Source organism: Serinus canaria, chromosome Z (assembly GCF_022539315.1).
Source record: "Serinus canaria isolate serCan28SL12 chromosome Z, serCan2020, whole genome shotgun sequence".
NCBI classification, from domain to species: domain Eukaryota; kingdom Metazoa; phylum Chordata; class Aves; order Passeriformes; family Fringillidae; genus Serinus; species Serinus canaria.
The window spans coordinates 31,526,812-31,548,870 of NC_066343.1; the positions used below are offsets into that span (position 1 = coordinate 31,526,812).

General features: G+C 42.3%; 1 protein-coding gene across 1 annotated transcript in view; it reads left to right on the forward strand.

Moving 5' to 3' along the window:
* HOOK3 (hook microtubule tethering protein 3) overlaps window positions 1-22,059 on the forward strand; it is a 945,081-nt gene that overhangs the window by 725,956 nt on the left and 197,066 nt on the right. The window lies entirely within an intron of this gene.

Genomic DNA, 22,059 nt, shown 5'->3' on the forward strand with positions numbered 1-22,059 from the left:
CACCACAGGAAGGACGTGGACTTGTTGGAGCAAGTCCAGAAAAGGGCCGTGAAGTTTACAAGGAGACTGAAGAACTTCCCCTACAAAGACAGGCTAAGAAAGTCGTGGCTCTTCAGTCGTAGAGAATAAAAGATACAAATTGAAAGAGGAGAAGTGTAGCTTGGTTAGGAAGAAATTCTTTAATGTGGAGGTGGTGAGATGCTGTAACAGGTTGCCCAAGGAGGCTGTGGATGCCCCTTGGCCCTCTCCAAAGCCAGGCTGGACAAGGTCCTGAGCAACCCAGTCTAGTGTCCCTGCCCATGGCTGGGGGATGTTTGGGCTAGATGATCCTGAAGGTCCCTTCCAACCCTTAAAATTCTATGATTCCATGATTATATGAAGAGCTTTAAGTGTGCTTTATCACGCACCACCTGCAGCTTGATTCTTTAAATGCTTGTTTGTTATCATGTATACCCGAGGAGTTAATTTTCCATGAGGTGTGACTCTTGTCTTCAGGATCATTCTCATTTAGCTATTGTGCCTTCAGGAATCTTGTCAAGCCTTCCAGGCAGGGAATCAAGTTCTGTGCCGCTAACTGCAGCCTGAGCTGGGACAGCAGCTGCCTTTGTGTGAGTGCTGCTGTCTGGGCTTCAGTGAGGGCTGATGGCATTTTGCCAGTAGGAAAGGGTGATCCATGAGAGGAGGGCCTTGGACCCATTAAGCTGGCTCTTTTGTTAGCCTTCCCTTCAGAGGGATAGATTGGAGGAGATTAACACCTGACAACCAAATGCCATACTGTAATTTTTTTGCTTATTAACACCCTGCACCTCTCTGTCTGTAAGTGGGAAAAGTTCCTTGTGGAGCCAGGACAAGATGCCAGCAGTTTGAGAACCTAGCTGTGATGGACATGGAAGTGATCTCTTTCTGAGGAACCAACAGCTCCATCCCCAATCAAGGACTTGGACAAAAATTTTAGCTAAAAGTTGTTTTCAAGGGAGAAATCCCATGAAGCCCATGGGTTCTACCACAGACCATTCCTTTTGACATCAGAAAGGGTCAGAGGCTGCTAAAACAGAATTGTTGCATTCAGATTGGCTGATTTCAAAGTCTAATCTGGAAGACAAGGTGTCAAACCAATGCTATCTCTTTTTGGCCTGGAAACTTTGGCTGTCCTCAGGCATGTTGTAGAAAGTACTGAAACATCACAAAGGCATGGATGTAAAATGGTGCTGTGTTGACATTTTAGAGAAGTCTCTCTCAGAGCTCCAGGGAAGTCTCTTCCCTGGGAGTCTGACAAGAACATGACCTCCAGAGCATTTCCAGGAAGGTCCTTCTCAGAGATTGGGGTAGGGGCAAAAGAGAATGCCCCCCTTGTTTTCTACAAATTATCCCAAGGCATGGGCAAAGTGCTACATGTAGCACACCAGCCACACCAGGCCTGAACTCGGGTGACAGAAGCAAAGTAAAACCCCTGCTAAATGCTCCATCACCCCCAGATTTCTCTTCCATGTCTAACAAAGCAGCTAACAAGATTTTTTAAGGTACTTTTGAAGAACTGCAGTTGCCTGCAGAAAATCTTTCCTGTTTACCACAGCTGCTCTGGTGCCTCCTGCCAGAGAAAGAAAATCCATCAGAATTAATGCACCCAGTGAAGGAGCCCAATGCACCTCTGTTCCTAAAACATTTGAGGGCTGCTGCAGGGAGAGCAGCTGGGAGCATATGGCTTGTGTTTTCCCAATCACTGAATCAACATGTTCTGGCAGCATTTGCAGGTCAGATGCCAGGCTACACTGGCGAAACTCCCTTGTCTGCTCTGCAGTCTTCCCAGTCCTCTTCTTCCAGGGGCAGCGCAAATGCCAAGATTACCTCAGATTACCTCCAACACACAGTTTGCCAGGTTTAAAAATCTGATTCATAGCTAGACCCTTAAAACCTTAACCTTAAACCTTATTCATATGCTAAGGTTTCTATGAGCATGGTTCTAGAGATGATCAGGCAGAGCCATGATAAAAACCTTGGTCAAGGTCACCAAGTGAAAAATGTTTCCCCTTTTTGCTTTGATTTTCTGCTCCTCCAAGGGCTGGGAAGTGCCCAGCAGCAGTTTTTCTATGTAGTATTTTACCAGTGAGATTTCCCACAGTTGGCGCTCCCATCCAAAGTACACTGGAGATTTTACCACAGCCTTCTCCCATTTCTCTGCCACATCCCACATCCCGCCCTAGTGAGAGTTCTTCCTGTACTGAGGCATTCCTCAGGAGGCACAAAAGCATGGGGAATTGAGAGCAGCACTGTTCACTGGCCCTTTCCAGTATATTGAGGCTGACGCTTTTCCAGCTGTCTGGCCAGTGTCTCAGACTGGGGAGATGAGAGATGTAAAACCTCTTACTCCTAAACTGAATTATTCCTCTGAGAAAGAGTGCTTAAGGCATTTAGCTGCAACAGCTCTCCTGGCAGCATCCCTGCAGATGTTCTGAGACCATAGACATTCCGGGCTCCTTCAGACACATGAGGGAGCTGGTAACTTCCTGCTGCATTTTCTTTCTTTGTGAAGAGGTACCTGCAGAATGCACAGGAAATTTGGTTGTATGTGTTGAGGGTGTGTGTGTGTGTGTCTATATGTCTCTGTGAGTTGTGAATGTGTGTGTGTGCTTTTCTGTTCAGATGCCTCCAGCTAATTTAGTACTTAATTGAATTATAAACTTGGCTTCAAAGAGCATCCCTGGAAATGTCAAGATGGCTTTGTCATGCAGCCATCTCATGCCACATGGCAGGAAAACGACTTTTGCTGTAGCATATGGAACTTGAAGCCTAGAAAATCATCTGGAGTTATTTGGATATTTTTATAATAACTAACTACTGTTGTAATTAACTAATTTTTGGTGAGGCCTTCCAGGTTTTATGACAGCTTTTACTTCTTGGATGACTTTACATTCCCACATGGTGGCAGCTGGTCTTTGGACAGATAGACTTGGCTGAATAGTCTCAAGTTTCATGTTATATCTAATGCAGTCTAACCAGGACTTCTGTCCTGCTCCTCTTCCCTGCCACAGTTTGCCTGTTGCTGCTGTTTCCCATGTGTCAGGTCCAATATCAAGGAAGGTGAAATGAGGATAATTTATCCAGCTGACTGCCTGGGAAGCATCTCCTTTTTTGATTCAGTTTGTTTTCTTGTGCACAGGTAAGCTGCAGAGACATGACACTGTGAAGCCTGGTAGTATACAACAGAAGAAGCACAGGGACAGAGGTAGGAGAGAATGAGACTGGCCCTGACTGAACTGCCTGCTGGTAGGCTAGAGAAGACATAGTAGGAAATTGTGCTCCAACTCATGCATCTTCATGGCTTCCATAGCATGGTCAGCCTTGTAAAATCTAACTCTGAACTGATGCTGTTTCTTGCTGGAGTCTGGCAGTTCTGTACACCCATGTCAATCACCAAACTGCCACTGCACTCATAGTGTCTCTGCAACATCCTAAAGGTATCAGACATCCATATCTCACATCAGGAGTCTTAGCAGCAGCCCAGCATGGATCTTAGTTCTGCTTTTCTTATGGATGGCTTGTTTACAAAGCTCAGCTTTGACAATGTTGCAGCTTTTACCCATGATCTAGTGGGCTTTGTGAGCCCCAAGATTTCCTGCTTCTTCAATTTATTTCCAGCCTTTGGGATGAGTAGTTGAACAGGATGTGGCCTGCACCTATCTGTTGCCTTTCCCCTCAGTGGGACAATGCTATGCTACCTCCAGACATGCAGTACCTCTAGCACTACGTTTCTGCCACAGGCTGTGCAGGTTGCAGACAGACATAATACCTGATCCCTGGTGGTGATTGCCTATGCTGGACTTGCTTTTCTTGCAGTGATCAGCCCAAGACAGAAGTTGCACATGATGCAGGAACATGGGTACACTCCTGAAGGGACTTAAAGCTTGAAGGTGCCTGGGACATATACTACTAGAGTTGTATGGGATTTTGAGGGTTGGTGATTTGTATAGGAGAGAACAGGGTGCGTTACTCTCCTGTAGCGTGGGATGTGCTGTTTCCTCCCAAGGGCTTCAGATTTTTAGTTTCTGCTTCTTTCCTGGTGTGATGCCATACTTTTTTTCCCATCTCCCATTTTTGGTCTAGATACAATTCTGACAAGTTCAGAAGTATTTCATGGCTTTTCCAGTGGACTTTCTGGACTTCATAGATAAGGTGGAGATGTTCTGTGCCCTGAGGAGACTAACTGCCAGTATACAACATAGTCTGGGTTGATACAAACAGACTCAGAGAGATGAAAATATTTCTCAGTCCTTTACAAGTGCTTTCCTCATCATTGCTTAATTTACCTAAGAGGTGAGTAGGAAGTCTTCATATCACCTCTGCTCAACAAATTTAACAAGTATTATGTGAATGCTTTAATTCTAGACACCATCCATGTGCATATCTCTAACATCCCAAAGCTGGCTACATTCAAGGCCAGAATTTGACATCTCTCTACCTTTGTGATAACTCAGTATATTTCATCCAGTGCATGTAGCCTAGGGTTATTTCTTAAATGCTCTCTCATTTTTCCAGGGTCATGGACCTTATCACCCAGATGTTGCCTTCCATTCCACCATGATTGAATATGACTCAAGGGGATTGTTTTGCTGCAGTTCACTACTGTACAACTATTTTTGTCATCAAATGTAGCCTGGTACATCTAATTCTGTCATTATGACTGTTAGGCCAAGGGCTTCACATCAGCCTGACAGTGTGTTGTCTTGGCCTGAGATTGTTTTAGCTGTGGAAGAGGCTGTTTGATAGTTGTGTGACTGCTAAATTTTGTGTGACTTCCTAAATTTTTTCAGTTTAGCTCTGTGAATAGCACCCAGGGTAAAATGTGACAGGCCTCAGCAAGGGCCAGCTTATTCCCAAGGAAACTTGCATCCTCATCACCAGCCCTGTTCACCACTTCTGAACTGAGGAGCAAGGCAGGTGATGAATGACAAATACGGTCAGCCCAGGGTCTAGGTCATTAAATTGTACCAGGCAAGTATCATGACAGGACACTTCTGGGGCCAAACTGGGAACTCAGTCTATGAATCAGAGTCTAGATCAAAGGTCTGTGGCCAGATATAAGCAGTGCTGAGATCAACATTCATTTCAGAGCGGCTTCAACTTGGGTAAGTTGAAGCCTCTCTGAAATGGGACTCCTGGGCTGAAAGGGGAAAGTTGTGTTGCAAACAATGACAATATTTAGTTCTCATAGATAGAAAGAAGGGACTACTGTAAAGATGCAGTGTTCTTCCTAAGCTGGGTTAAGTACCAGTTCCTCCACTTCAGGAAGATTGGGGTGTTGGGCCTGAGGTTAGTATGTATTCCATCTGCACTTAACTTGGTGGGGAAATAATTCTGAAATATATTACTGCCAGTTATAAAATTCTGGATTTGCTCCACTGTCCCTGAGGAAAGAGAAACATTATGGCTGACTGTCAAAGTTTAGATGGGAACTACTGAAAGCAAAACAGATTTTATTAACAAAACATGCAAAGTAGCCCCAAATGGGGCTCAGGCAACCACACTACAATGAGCAAGAGCCTACATTTGATGAAGAAATTGGCATGCCAAGGACTCAGTGTGATACCCACTTCCTGCCTGGGGAGAGCTTGTCTCTTCCCTGAGCCCTAGAAGGATACTCAGAAGGACAATGGCAGGCTAAACTTAAGGACAGAGAAGAGGGATAGATAGTAGGATTTTAATATGTACCAGTCTCACTCTTATTTTCAGAGTCTTGATTTTATCATAACTGAACTGAAGATAGTGACCTCCTCTATTTTAGTTAGACTGTGGAGAACCTAATTAGACTGAAAATAAATTCTGAGCTCCACGTATAATCTGTATTCCCTTTTGCCCATAGCAAAATTTATTTTAGAATGTAGGAAGAGTGTTGTAGAACTACCAGAGAGAATGGCATTGATGTTTATGGCAGTCACATCTGTTATGACAGGTAGAAGAGAGGCAGCACTGTGTTGGTTAGCTGAGGATGATACACTGCTTTGCATCCTTCTAACAAGCCACCTTGTCTCCTCAGTTCCTTCTTTGGCTGCATCAGCTCCTCAAGGTAAAAATTACCATGTATTTTTGTGGCACCCCACATAGTCATTTCTCTTACAACTCCTTTAGATCTCTTGGTGGAAGGAGGATTTGCATATATTTATTTACCTATGGCCAGAGCATGTTCCATGCTCTGAGGAAGGGAGGCTGAGTGTGGAGGAAAGAACAGATTTATCCCTCCAGCCCCAACAGTTTTTGGTACTGTCTTTGCTCCAAGAACTGGCATCAATACACAGGGGGGACAGAGCACGGGGAGCTGATTTCCACATCTTGCTCTGCCTAGCTCATTTGAAAAGAAATCAGGGTAGACAACATAAACTGCTCTTCCCTTGTTCATCCAGGTTTTGTTTCACTGTTGAAGGCAGCCAGGTTGGTCAAGCATGGTTTCCCTTTAAAGAATCCAGGCTGACTACTCCTGACCACCTTCTTCTCATCCATGTGGATGGCCTCATTTCAGAATGAGGTGCTCCATCACCTTTCCAGAGACTGAGGTAAAGTTTACTGGCTAGTAGTTCCCTGGGTCCTTATTCTTTCTCTTTTTGAAGACTGCAGTGAGATTTTCTGTCTTCCAGTCCTCAGGCATCTCTCCTGACCACTGTAGCTTCTCAAAGATATTGGGTATAGTTGTAGGAGAAGACCACACTGCAAGTCTCTGATACCTTATGCACTGGGTCTGGATGAGAAGGGGTGGTAGATCTATTTTATCCGCTGTCAGCACCTTTCTTCTGCATGATTTGGGATAGCTGAAGACCAGAAGGGGAGGTTTCAAATTCTGTAGTTTAGCAGCAGCAGTGCTGTGTGTTACCATGCAAAGTACATTGACAAGTGGACCTTTCTCAGTACTGGGTTACACTTCACAGTACTGAACAAGTGGTGGCATGGCATCTATGGTTACAGTTTCCAGGTACTCCCAAATGCTACAAGTCATGCAAGCCATGCAGCTTTTATTTTGCAGCTGATCCAGATGGGAATATTTATTATTTATAGATCTGGTTTTAATTGATCAATTAACTTACCATTTGCAGTAATGCTCTCTAAACATCATCCAAGAGACTTTTTTTTTTCCCCTTGGTGAATTAGAATTAAAATCCTCTGTGTTTCGTCTGAAAGCAAGCTTTGGAAATCTGTAATGCTCATTGTTCTAGTACAAAGGATGACCTATGGATGGAACTTTAGGTTCATGTTAGATGCCAGTCAACGATTAATAAATAAATGTTTGGAAGTCTGCCCCCAAAATGGAAAGGCAAGGAAGTACACATCGTCACTTGTTTGTTCCAAGGACGTGGATTGTAACTGATGTTTTGTGTGGGCTGTGGAGAGGCAGAGGCAAAAATAATAACAAATCAAAGAGTCCTCTAGAAAAATCAGAATAGTCACTCTGTGAGTCCTCTGGAAAACTTACATTGGCACTTTTGTCTAAACAAGTCAACCCAGATGTACTCAGTTGAAAATATATCTCCTTTACAAAGCTATTTGCTGCTTCAACACCAAATGTAACCATAATTTCTGTGCTAGACTTCCTGTGGCTATCACATGAGCTTGTGAGTCAACCCATTAGAAGCTTTTCCAGTCATTAGCCATGTCAATAACTGAGAACATAAGTACTCTCACAGCACTGTGCTTGTGAAGCAAGTAAAGAAAACTCAAGGCATTGGGCCTTTTCAAAACAAAGAATAAAGATGTTTTCCTCTGCCTTCTCAGCTTTATTGCTTTTAACCAGTCAACCACAGTTCAAAAAGAAATGCTCTTTCATTCTACTGTTGCTACAGCAAACCTGTGGTTTTTCTCTAATCCCTTTTATGTCTATCTCATATAAGTCCTAATTAATGTTTAATTCCTTACTAAAGTCTTCCATTAAGTATTCACTTTATTTCTGGGAGACACGGGGCCATCACAACTAACATGTATCATTTGTTTGACAGTTTTATGGTTCAGCTGGAACAATTTGCAGAGCTGTCCATCAGTATCTTCCCTGTAGCTTTGCAACCTTTCTATTTTAGTCATGAACTGCAGAACAGAGCAGAGTAACAGGCCACTAAGTGATACTTAGAAACTGAAGGAATAAAGTTCAGAAAAGCCACTGGAAATACTTTGCCTAATAATTTATTAAGTTGTTTTAGTTGTTTTGCAAGGTTTAATGCTGGTACATTAGAAGAGGAGCTGTGCTTCAGATATCTTCTCCGATATTTTTGTTTCATGGGTTTACACAGTTCTCTCCATCAAGAAGTCACTGACATTACCTGTCAGTTCTCTGAAGATGTAGAGGGGATGACAGATGCCTCTGCTGTCTTAGCATGGCCCTGGCAGTGCACTGGAAAGGCTGGTAAAAGCCTTTCTGTGCTCTCCCAGGGCGTCATCTGATAGGGCACCAGAAGAGAGGAAGGAAGAGATGTCAACAACTTCAGCTGTTGGGCAACTCTGCAGGTGCATTGCCTTGCAGGACCAGAACAAATCTATGCCCTAAGCCCTCCAGATCTGGGCAATCTCAGCCTGTCTGTGATATGGCTGTGCATTTCCTTTAGGTACTTGCATGTAAGTCTTTGGCATATATCCTCCCCTGCACTACCTGTCTTGGACTCATAATAGACCTTGTATCTCAATAGATTTACCTGTGGTCACAGTTGTACACGAGCCATTAATAAATGGTGACAGTTTGTCATAACATTCCTATTTCATTGCGATTCCAAATGATAGTGCAGAATATTCATGGAAAGCATTTCATACAGCTTCTCTGTGAAGCCTGTTCTTCTACAGGAGCAATGACCAGTCTCAGGGCAACAGCCTCTTGCCAGCTGCTTCACCATTTTATACAGTGCTCTCTACAGGCTTTTTGTAATGGCAGGAGTCTGCTAAAACACGCAGCAATATCATGTGAAAACCAGGGTTTGCACCTCAGGCTCATGGCCATGCTTAGCCTAAGGCACAGTGAGAAAACAAGTAATCCTGAAATTATGTGGGCACAGTGGGACCCAAGCTAAAGTAAGGTGGACTTGTTGTATGGCTTGAAAGACTGTTGCTGTGCTTGCCCACGGGTTTCCATTCAAATAGAAGGTGTAAGTTACAATTGCGGGTAGAAATGAATGGGAAATCTTCTGATGTAAGGTTTTCTCATTTTCACAGTGGAGGAGTGGGTATGCTCAGGTTAACTGAGTACTCATTTTCAGGGAAAAGAACACTTAAAGTAATGCATGTTAAAATGGGCTGGTTTTGAAGATCACACAACATATTAAAAGAGAACACAAGGTCATTCAGCTTCAGGGGTGTGCAGCTGCTTCCCACACAAAACGTGAATACTTCTGCACAAGTTAGAATTCCCAGTTTTACCTCCTTCTGAAAATGGACTAGTAAACTTATTGAACTGGAGAATAACTGCTTTTCTCTAGAGCCCAAAGCACATTTAGCAGCTCAGCAGATATGAGCATTGCACACTCATTTGGGATTTTATGGATATGTGCATATGTACCGTTGCATTCTGAGGTGCAGCCTAATCTGGGCAGAACAGCACTATTGATGAGATGAATACAGTGCATACATTTCAAGTAGTTCTTGCATTCATCCTTCCCTATCTATCAACATGATTAGTAAAAATGTATATGCATGAACAGACACAAACACACAGATTCTCCTCTTACCAAGAGAGTCAACTCTCAATTTCTTGTCAGTCAATGGTTACTGTCTGCAAATGGGTCTCCTTAGAGTGATGACATCCAAAATTATCCTTTTTCTACATGGTGGCTTCATTTTTCTTCATGGGTCATATTTTGTTGCTTCCAGGTTTCCATCTGACTAAGCCTTGTATTTTCTAAACCAGATCCTCCTCTTTGGCTTGTATTTTGCAAATTCAACCATACTGACAAAAATTTCTTCACAGTTGTTGGACTTTTTTGGTTGAAGGTGGAAGGATGAAACAAACTATAGTAACAAGAGAAACAAAATGGAAGGGACAAATATCTTTGATAGCTACTTATGTAAGAAGTAACAAGGTATTCTGTGGGTACAGGGTAGCAAGGCAGTAAAATGTGGAGGTGTTTATGAAACTGACTTTGAATTTTAATAGTTTACCCTTCCTAAAACTAACCATTTTCTTTTCAAGATATCTATCTTCAAAACTCCCACAGATTAGAATTTAAACATCAATTATTTTACCTGAAAAATTTCTGCTGGCAACAGAGGTGACCAAGAAAAAGGAGGTGCTCTTCACAAAAAATGTGTTCCATTTAATTTTTTTCCTTCTTGCAAACTTTGACCTTTTCTGAATTACAAGGCTGCTAGCCATCTCTAAACAAGGGGATCCTGTTGGCTGAGCCAGCAACAATTTAGTTCCAGCAGATGTTAGCTGTCATTGCTGCTCACTTCTCATGGGTCTGCTCAGAGAGCGTCACCTTTTGCTCTTCCTTGCCATGCTGCAGTTCACTGACAACATAAAATACGTCAGACATTCACTGACACATTCTTGGTTGTCTTGGTGCTGATGTTTGACATGGCACCAACACACTGTGATGCCCAGTTGACACTAGGTGTCAGTTTTTCCTCTTCACCATGTCTTCCCCCTATTGTTTGCATTTGTGGCCCTGGAACATTTTTACTGAATTTGCATCCTGAATTCAGGGGGTATTCTGTCAATTTATATTTACCTTCACCTTTAATTCAAAACTGCTGCATCTTCTGTAGTATAAATGAATGACAGTTGAAATTTGCCCTTTTATGCACATTCCTTCTCAACACATGCTCTGACTTTGATTATATCTTCCTATTTACATCCCTCCTTAAGAAGGTAATGCAGGATGATTTAAGATGCTTTTAATAATGTGTTACTGGATGCTCTGACAAAAAATGAAGCACAACACTTAGTTACAGCACTCAGTTGCCCAACTCTATTGGTGATTGTTTTCATATTGTCATCGTTTGAGCCTGGCGCAATGCCAGCGCCCCCACGAAAATACCTCCTTCCCTGGCATCCACTGCGAGATGCGATCAGAGACGGAGCAAAGCAGGCTCCAACTTAAGGTTAAAAGGGAAAAAAACTTTATTAACCTAAACCTACAAAGGAAAACACACAAGACACATAGAACACAAGATGAAAACCTTCCAAATTCTTCCTCCTCCCCCCACCAAATTTCCAACTCCATTACCACCCTTTAGATAACCAATTCTCAGTTCCTCGAGGAGAGAGGAGTCCCTCTTGCACCACATTCCTTCCATGTCCAGTGCTCTCACCACTGCACATGGATCAGAGCTGCTTCTAGGGTTTTTCTTTTTAAGGATACTTTGTCCAGTTCCAAAGAGAGCACAGTCCTTCTCCTTTTGGGACACTTGTCCCCCCCAGATTTCACCCCCTGGGGCCGAGGGGTCTCTTGAACAGAGATCATCTTCTTCTTCTCTCTTCTTCGAAGACGGCGGGCACCACCACCACCCTCCTCACCCATCGTCTCTGTTCAAACACTTTCACATCACCGCACTCTCCTGGCTCTGAGCCATCGCTTCCCCCTAGAAGGCAGTCTCTGTGTCACAGGAATACAAGTGGTTCTGCTGTGGCTATACAAGAAAAGTCCAGCCAAAGGCCACTCCATCATCTCCTCCCACCTAGAATTCTTCTCAACATCTCTCAGTCTGATCAACTTCAGGAGGAATCAGCATTTGCAAGGTTCCCATCTTCCTCAGAAGGGTTAAAAGTCTCAGGCTCTCTGTCGGTTTACTTCATCAACTCCCACGCTTGGCTGCCCTGCTGGGCACCCCCCCCCGCCCTTCTCCTTCACGCCGGCACACTATCACAGGCACCGGCTCTGGCTCTCCCTCTCTCCGGGATGGGGGGGGAATGGAGGATGGCTGCCCAAAGCCCTTGCAATGTTCTCCTCCACCCTTGGGCCCAGGCCTGGCCTACCTCTCTCCGGCCACATGGCTCCCCTCCCACCCCTGCCCAGCTCTGGCCGGGCAGGGGGGTCTGCTCAGTCCCAAGCCGGAACTTAAAAGAGGATATTCCCCTGGGAGTTCACAGCTTTTAACCCCCTGTGTTCTCAGAGGCGTATCCATGCCCTCAGTGGACAAACCAGGTGCCAATATTAAAATCTGAACACCGATTGGCTTGCTCACACCATCACAAAAACTTCATTTCCTCTCAAACCACGACACATATGTTTTGCACCAATTTTTACTTCATTAGATACTAGTATAGATGAGTCATGACCTCAAATACCATAGATGTACAGTATTACTTGTACAATGGTGTCTGTCATATAAAGTTGACATAGGACTTACTGCACAGCCTCTGAAAGCCTGCAAAGGAATTGTCATTTTTTCCTCACTTCTGTCACCCAATTTCACCCATAAAAACAAGCAAATTATTCTCATTATTCATGTAAATCTACCCTGATTATTATCCATCTGAATGTCTTCCTTGTTACTGCCTATGTTTCAAATTTTAACTTACGTTCGATGGTACAAGCATACAGCAAATGGATTCTGTGCCAGTCTCAGAGCCTAGAGAAGATCTGAGATGCAAAACTTTGTTATCCTAATTTGCCAGATGATACAATGGGAGGTAAAAGGATGGGATTTTTAAACTAAACCGCCCTGAAGGCAGAGTTAGGTAGTCCCTGCAGAACAGGCTTCGAGATGTCTCTGTAAAGTCTCTGCAGTAGCAAATCTTCTACTGATAGCAGAGAAAGCCTTGAAAGGGTTGCCTCATTTCTGTATAGCTAGAGCTAGATGGAATGAATCCCCATTAATCAGATTATCTACTTCTGCCTGAAGCAAAAACAAGAATATCTCAGCACTGCCTAAACCTAAAATTTCATCACAAAGACCGTGGCACTGGCAACAGATCACCAAACACTCCTGGTCTAATCCTAAGGCTGTGTACAAAACTTGAAGCCTTTCCCCTTTAGACACTGCCTTTTGGGATAACAGCCAGTGGCAATACTTTTTTAACTAAAGCAGATGATGTTTTAAATTAATTTTTCCACCTCCTCCCTTTCTCAGTCACAATGCCCATTATGAGGTTGCTGATATTCCTTGCAAAAGCTTTTTCAAACAGAGCACAAACGAAAAGATGGTTTCTGACCATAATGACATCAGGCTTTCTCTTAGACTTTTTGCCCAGAGGCACAAGAGGTATTGATGGCTCAGCCTGTCCTAGAAATGTCAGAACACATGAGGTTCACAAAGCCATGCATTAAATGAAGTGTACAGGACTCTGTAGCTGTCAGACATTGATTTAACAAAAATAAAACTTTGCTATATAAAGAAGAGTCAGCCAACTTTCCTGATGGTCTCCTGCCTCCTCGACTAATACAAAGTTATACATAAGGAAAGATGGACAAGTCCACTGGCCTACCAAAAACAGGATCTTGCCACTTAGTTCTTGTTCACCTAAATGCTTCCATTTGTGCCTTTAGTTACAAAATGATTGTTTTCTTAGCAGGATTGCTCTTCACATAACAGAGGATAGATATGTGTTACTTTTTTCTTTCTGAATTACCAGAAGATTTAGATCTTACTTCATTATTCATTGAATTGGAATGGGCTGATAGTCTCCTTTGGCAGACTTGAAGTGTTCTCCTTCCAGATGCAAACTTAGGCCAGCACCCAAAAGCTTAAAAACTCTAAGGACCTCTGCAGCTTCGGTCACCTACACTGCGATGTCTTTGTTCTTCATGCTCCTGCCTATTTAAATCCTGTCAATCCCATAGCACACTTCATTTGAAAGCCATCAATTAAGTAAAGAATTAAGGAGTTCAGAAATTAGTTTTAAAAGGATTAAAAATATTATCTGCTAAGAAAATTTATTTTTGTCTGAGTGGTTCTGCTTTTAGAAGGATGGCAGCATTTTCTAAGGATAAAAGAGTCCTTTCCCTGTCCCTCATATAAATCAATTGGCAGTTGAAATATTTTGCAGGGGAGATATGTCATGATGAGATTTCATGGGAGATGTCACTTGGCTGCTTTCTCTTCTGAGACTATTGTATGTCACTGCAGCCATAGAATGCTTCCTCACACCAGTATCTCTGGTAGGGAAGTTTAGGTTTGGCCAAGTACTCCTTTAGTTCATTTTTTTGCAATTTGCCTAAAAGGAAATTAAAATTTCGTGTGAGAATCTGAATGATTTTCTGATAAACTGTAGGAATGGCTCAGGTTAATAGCTTTGGGCTATTTAAAGCAACACTACTAAGGCATGTCAGCACAATCTGAGAGCAAGTTCTATGGCACAGTGCAGACTTAGTTTTGGCACTGGGATAACAAGTTTCTCTTTCAAAGAGATCAAAATTCTTCAGACACTTGCACTAGTTCCTTCTGGAGGGGAAGAATGTCCTCTGTGAAGAATACTGACAAAAGTCTAACTTGGTGAGAAATCCAAGCACAATTAATGTGCTTTATTGCACGTTAATGACATCAGTGCTGCACTAAGTCTTTGTGTTTTGACTGGTTTTCATGGAGACTATAGGAAAGCATTTACACAGTTTCTCAGTTTTGCATGGAATCTTTACAGGACTGTTGAGGTCTGACTAAGTTCCTGCCTGTTTCTGTTGTTGATTTTCCTCTAAAATTTTTCAAGAACTTGTATCTATAATTTTTGCCAGAAGGGCTTCTCCTGAAAAATTTCCAGTGAAGTCTGATGAAAAAGAGGCTTATTTTCAGATGAAATTATGATTGTGAATATGTCTTATTTTCCAGAAAGTATCTCTCAGTTGTTAGTGCATTGAAGCCCACATTTTCATGTTCAGTTTTTGTGGACTCCCTTGATTGCTCAGTGCTTTGGCGGTTACAGTTGTTCATGTGACCACTGAGCTCCTCCTTTTCCTCCTTGCCTTGCCTCCCGTGCCAGTTTAGAAATTGACACCTCTGAAGATTGTCTGCCTGTCAGTGCCTTTGTGCAGAGCTCTTGCAAATTAAATCTTTTTGACACTGGAACCTTTTTGGCACTGAAATTTGGCTGCCCATGTGTTACGTGACTGCATCCTCATTTCTCACTGGCGTTAAGGAACTTCAGAAACCTTTAGTGATGGGTTGGGAAAACAGGCAGAGAGGGAAATACTAGATTGTCTCCGGCAAAAGCATTTTTACTACTACTTTTGTTGTTCCAGAGTGGTGATTTGGTCTTCAGGAGCAAAAATGGAATAAGCTAAGTTAGTAAAAAGTAACACTCTCACCTGTTGCAAGGGATGGACATTACTCACAAAACCAAGTACAGATAGTCCCAGACAAGACTGTTTCTTCAAAATCTACAGGACACTAAAGAAAAAAGCATCTCACAGACTCTGAAATGACCAGGATTACTTAAACTTCCAGGCCCAATTCAGAATTTTTTCCATTCATTTGCAGTTAGTGAGGCAAGTTCCCACACAAAATTTTGAGTATGTCTTGAACATATTGAGCCCTTTTTGCCATGTGCAAACATCCTTGCAGTGTCCATTAAATGTTGTAGTATCCTGGGAAATGTTGGAGAGTTGGACATGAAGAATTTTTAAGAGAAACATTAATAGACCATTTCAATGTTCCAAAATAAGGAGTAAGGACTGAAGTTGTGAGAACTTTCAAACAAAGCTTTCCAACCTCTTTTTGATATGTGTAGGAGCTGTGTCCTTCAACTTTTTTGTCACCTGGGAAAGTGTTTCAGATTTCAGGCCAAGGTACCATAGATATTTTCAAAGGGACATTGATTAGTTTCTTTACAGGGGAAATCTGAGAAGTGAATGGCAGAGTTCCTACAGACATGGATTGTTTACCTCATTTATTTACAAGTTTTCTCAAATTGCACCTTTTTTTTTTTTTTTTTTTTTTTTTTTTTTTTTTGGATTGGATGATGTGCCTGCTCTGAGCTCAACTTTCAATTTACCAGAACCTTGCTAAGGCTTTCCTCCAACATTACCAAGGTAAAGGGGTTTGCTTTATTATCCAACCTGACAAAACCTTTCCCCTTACCTAGCTTTTTCTAAGTTCTGTCCTCTGACAGAAGATTAGTGCCAGATGAATGTCAAATTGCCCGGTCTAGACATGGTGTGTTTCTGAGGTTTTTATCCCAGGTAGAATCTGGCATTTAGTTATATAAATGGATGAAGTGTTCATCACCATGCAGTAAAACATCTGTTATTTCTGCTTCACTTGGATATGTTGGTGCCCAAATATTCCACGAGATAAACCTTATGTGAGAAGATTTATCCTTCATCTTCAAGCTGCTGTTCTTTCTACTCCAGATTTTGGATGAAAAACAGGACAGACAATTTATTTCCCATCTGACGGTTTTGTTTTCTATATATGTTGCTAATGGTTGAAGCAAGAAAAAAACTGTTCTTTATTTCACCCCTGATTCCTGCTCAAACAATATTTTTTCATCACACATTTTTCTGTCTACTCATTGACCCTTCAAAACTCAATTTTTAATGATTTTTAAAGAAAATTAAGTTTCTGTAAATTAGTTGTGAATCAAAAACTGCATTAAGGGAATCAACACAAATGAGACTTTTCCCATCTGAAGAAACAACAGACAGACTATATATCTCATTTGGAAGAAGTCACATGGTTAGTCAACACATATATTTTAGTTCACTAATCACCATTCATACGCATAGCTCCTACCTAGCTTCTACACATGCTCCTTTGTTCCCCTTAGGTATGTAAAAGTAAGCAAGAGAAGTGGTCATGGCTGTTGAGATACTGGAAGTTTGAAGGGAAAATATGCATACACAAAAAATAAGATTCTATCACTCCTCCAGCTCATTGACTAGCCCATTTCCGTAATGACAACTTGATTCTTTTTGTTCAATTGTTATGGGATTTTTTTCCCACACTGACTAGTTGAAAGACTCTTTCCACCCCACCTCCCCTTTTTTTACCTTTCCCAACCACCAAGTTTTCCACAAATTTTATTATTTCTTTGGAACACACCCACAAACCTCAGTGGGTGAAATCCACTACACCACAGTCTCAGAGTAGTTATTCAGCCAGCATGCGACCACAACCATGAATTGTTGGGTCAACAAGAGCACTGTTAGGTGTGCTCTGTTCACATGGTGCTTGAGTTACTCGCTCTTTCCAATGGTCTATTATTTCATGAATTTGTGAAGGCTAAAACTGGGCATTTGCATCTTAATGCCTTTTAGGCTAGGTGATTTCAGACATTCAGTCTGGAGCTCTTTATTGCAGTCATATTCCCATCATTTGCTAGCTCAGTCTGGCCCTTTTGTTAAAGACCCCTACCCTTTCCACTCACCACACTCATTGCTATTGTATTTTCCCTAACAATATTGCTACTATATCCATTATCCTTGCTACAGGGAAAAGACATGAGGAGACCCCCCACCCACAGTCACTGAATCCAACATTTTCAGGATGTTACATCATAGCATCCCTTTGAGCATTCCCATTTATACTTCTGCTTGATTTGGTTTTTTCCCTACTTAAGAAATGCTAAATTTTTTAGAAATAAAATGTTGGCTATCCTAGCATCCCTGGAGGCAATGCATATGTCAGTATAGAATTTGGTTGCTTCCACAAGAGCCTATTCAAATTTGTGCGGTCTTCATGTTATTTCAATAACTATCATAACTGTGTGCATAAAGCTAGAGATTTCTGCTGGCTTCTCTCTGTTATATATAGAACATTTTGTGATTTCTATTTTGGGATTGGAGGAAAAATGGCATCCATGGTGCAGAGTTTAAAAGAGGGTACAGAAATATCCAATGCACCCTCCCTACAGGTGTCAAAGTATGCTTGCAGCAAAGAAAGGTATTTACATTACAGAAGTGTTGAAACATATATATTACATGTTCAAAACCTACTCTCATGAACTGTTGCTTTAGTAGAGAATTTTTAAAAAGCTGAACAGAGGTGATTGGTTTGAAGTTCAGTTCCTTGAAACTGATCAGATTTTACCAGCCTATATACATAATCTCCATCAAGTTACCAGAAGAGTTGATCCAAGTTGAATGTCAGTGAAGGTAAAAAAAAAGTGATGCTGTTAGTGCAATGGAAGGTGCTTTGGGGATGTTGCCATCAGTGACACTTTAGCTTGGATCTTTGTGCTGTATTCTGGCTACTGCATCTTCTTAGCGGACAGGACAGGATCATGGGAATAGGCATCCCCATTCTTGTCCTTGGCTACTCAGTGCATGTTGACTGCCTGACTTACTGACTGCCCAGTTCATAGCTGGGGCAGCAGGGGCAGACTCATAGAGGTGCTGTGGTTCAATCTCTTCAATACAAAAAAAAAAATTAAGAAAGGACTTTATCACAAAGCAAGTTACTGAACTGAAGAAATCAAAATTGCGCTCAGTTTGTGGAAATGCCCTAATCAACACAAGCTTCAAGGCCTCTTCCCACACATCATTTAAAATTTGACTAAGGAAAAAAAGAAAAAGACTGTAGTATAAAAGATCGTGCTTGAAGCATGAGCACATTATTCTGCATGCAGTAGTCATTGAAGATCCATCATCTTCACTCATGCTTCACATCTCCTCCACACTGAGAGCCACTGGTCATTGTCTGGTGGATTAGAGAGCAAACATTGTTGGCATATGAGGTTCCAGAGCATGAGAGAGGCCACAGGCCAGGACTTACACATGGGTGAGATCCAGGCTTTGCTGCAGGGGGTGTGAACACATTGCTCAGGGTGTGACACTTGGCAAACTGGACTGTACTAACACTTTAGCAGAGGTTAGTCTTCTGGAATGACTTCTGTGACAGTTGAATGACTTCCAACAAGGCAGTAAAAGTTGTATTCCTAATATTCTTCTGATAAATGCTTTATTAGTCTGATTTATTGTGGTAATACCAGAAGTTGAAACAAAACAGTGGATCCCAACAGCACTCAGGGCTTACACAGATTAATAGTAATCTTTTAGCTCTATGAGACTAGAGTTGTCACATATAAGGCAGGTACAACTGCTGTCAGTATTGCTTCTGTGAAGCTGTAGGAAATTATACTGTGTGAGGGAGGTGAGAGGTGGGACACAGACCAAGAGCCCATCAGACAATCGTCCATTGAAGTGGGGGAGAAGGGATAGGACTGGAAGAATGCATTTCAGAAACAGAGCAGGAGTAACCAAGAAAAACTGCTCAGAAAGCATCTGGGTGATGTCAGAAGGGAGAAGAACATAGAGAGCAATGATTTTCTCTGCCTTAGTAATAGATGCACTCTTGTTAGTGAAGGATAACTCTGACAACGCAAAAGAATAGAATTCTAATTTTGCCTCCAGCAGGTGTAAATATTTGTGACCCTTTTTTCTCAAGTACTTGGGTGAGAAATGTCTCATGGGGAGTCCTTCTTTGAGCCCAGTGCTTGCTGAGATCAAATACTTCCCTCAGAGAGTTGTCAAAGGCGGCCTCTGCCTCCCTGCCTAATGCCTGCAAAGCCTTGAATGGTTGAAAAGTCTGTTTTATTTCTACAGTCAACTGTCTTGAAAAATCTGGAAAGTGATGGTATCCAGATGCCATGAATCAGAACAGAGCATTTTAAGGTAAAATATCAGTGTTCACATGCTGATGAATTGCCCATGCAGCTCAGACATGGAAAAAGCACTAGTCCATAAAACTTTTCAAGCTAAACAATTCCTTCATCACTCAGAACCTAAGAAGCTTCATGTTCCAGCCTTTAGAGATTGTCCTTCAATTGCCTGCTCAATTTAAGTACCTCACTTTCTCAGAAATCTCCCCTCTGTGAGCTTTAGCGAGTTTCCTGTTTACCTTAATTTAGCTAATGCACAAGATATCCAAGGCTGATTACAGAACTGTCAGTCAGATGGCAGGACTTGACTGTTTCTTTCACTATCCCATTACAGTTTCCTTCTGCTGCCATCCCTTTTTACTAGCAGTAGGTGTCCCATGCCAGAGGAAGCACTGTGTGTGGATATGCAAAGAGGACCAAGCTCTAGATGAGCTGGTTGAGTCCCTAATAGCTGTCTTCTTGTGAAAGCCATAAGTTGCAGACAACACATAAAATTAAATGCTGCTGAGATCCCACTCAATTGTTTCAGGGCAGGTATCACAAGCAAATGTATAGGTAGACCTGAGCAAGAAGCCAGTGAGAAGTGGCTCAGATCCCCACAGTGCTTTCAGAGCAGCAAAGGGTGAAAAGCATCCCTATTGCAAACTCACTTTGCTGGTGGTAGTTAGCAAAGAGTTGACAGACTGTGAACTTCTCCACTGGATGCGGGGGCTTCTCAGCAGATGATCAGGACAGGAGTATCTCATGATGGAAAAGGTGTTTGGCACAGAGCTGTTTGTAACTGTCCCATTGCAGGTTAATCCATTGCATTGTCAAATCCTTACAAACAACTCACATACAGCTCTCCAGCAAAGGACTGCTTGCTTCTAGAGGAGGAAATCAGCCATTCAGACCTGAGCCTGACTCCAAATGGATCTGTCATTAGGATTGCAAATAGCACCAAGGAGCATGCCTCCAGCTCCTGGGTGCATAGGCAACCCTCCAAATGGGTCCTCCCATTGTTGGGTTTTTTTCACTGTCAATACCATGCAGCTTTTACAACATCAAGTTCCAGTTAAGAAGTGCATCTATGTCCTAGAAATCTTTTTGGTGTGTAGATTTTGTGCATCTCTGCAAGCTGCTTGCCCTCATTTTCCTGAGCCACCATACCTGAAGAAAAGAAACCAGAGATTTTTTTTCTGAGTGAATACATGCTTGGAGGTAAAACTACATGTGAAAGGACTACATCAGCCTCTTCTTCTACACCTAGAGGGCAAAAGAAAAATAAAAGCCTGTCAATATATGCTTTCTGTGTGAGCCTGGCATTTTGACGCCTCTTTTGGCCAGTTCATGTTGGAATAAATTAGGTACCTTCCCAAGCAGCAATGATTCCCAACTTTTTGCTCTGCTTCCAGCTGGCATCCTTGTGCTGAGGCAGTATGTCAGCTGGTCTCTCTGCATTCTCCATCTGGATGCCTCATCGGCCGCTGGTCATGGCTCAGTTTGAATTTTGCCTTCCTCTTCAGCCTTCCCCAAAGGCAGCACCCACTCCAGCAGGGTCTCAGCAGCACAATCCCTGCTGGCATCTGCTCCCTGAATGACTGGTATTGCCTGCAAATTCAGCCAGCTTCCCCAGTCCCTTGCTCCTCCTAACAAAGCAGTTCTTTCCCTCAAGTGTGGCAGCAAGGATCATCCTTGCCAGCTGGCCTTGTCCTGCTCTCCTTCTCTCCGTAGGGGAAGCACACTCATTACCCTTGCCTCTGAAGACCTTTCAGTCTCCAGACATGCTTGTGCTGATCTGTTAACTTCTCCCACCTGATTCCCTGGTCTGTTACATTTTCAGAAAGAGCAAAATGTTTGAAAATGTCAAAATATTTTAAGTTGGGGTGAATTTGTTTTCAAATTTGATCTATCTTACCATATGTCATCCTTCTAGAAGCACTGGACTTAACAGGAGTGCATATGCCAAGACTACAGCCAGCCACAGGCATCCTGTGATGCCACATGGCTGTGTAATTCTGTTAGCCATAGTGCACCACAGGCACATCAATTCAAGAAAACTTCATTTGGTAAGATGAGGAAACTGCAAGTTTATGGACCTGGACTGTTAACACCATTCTAATAAACATTGCAACTTGGGAAAATTTGGCATAAAGCAAAAATTTTTTGTGGTTTTTACTTTTTTCCTAGGAAAATGTTTGCAAAATGGAAACAAAATGGAAAGACAAATCATCATGCTGAAACCCACATTTTCATCTTAAAATTATTTGCAAGGAGAATTTATATCTAACTTCAGTTTAGAGATGCCTCATAGCATGCCCTGTGATCTACACTTACACTGTTGCTTTTGAGAGGGCAAAATTACTCCCAGACTTCTAAACACTCATATTTTTGTTTCTTTTGCTTTTCATCTCTCTGCAGAAGACTCCCGTTCTCTAATGAGCTCTGGAGTAAGCTGGTGCCTGTAATCTTTAAAGATTTGCTTTTCATCCCTCAAACTTTGTCATGGGAAGCCACTTCAGGGATCCACATGGGTCCACTTTAGGGATCTTCTTTATGCAGTCAACTCATTCCTAAGTCTTTTTCTT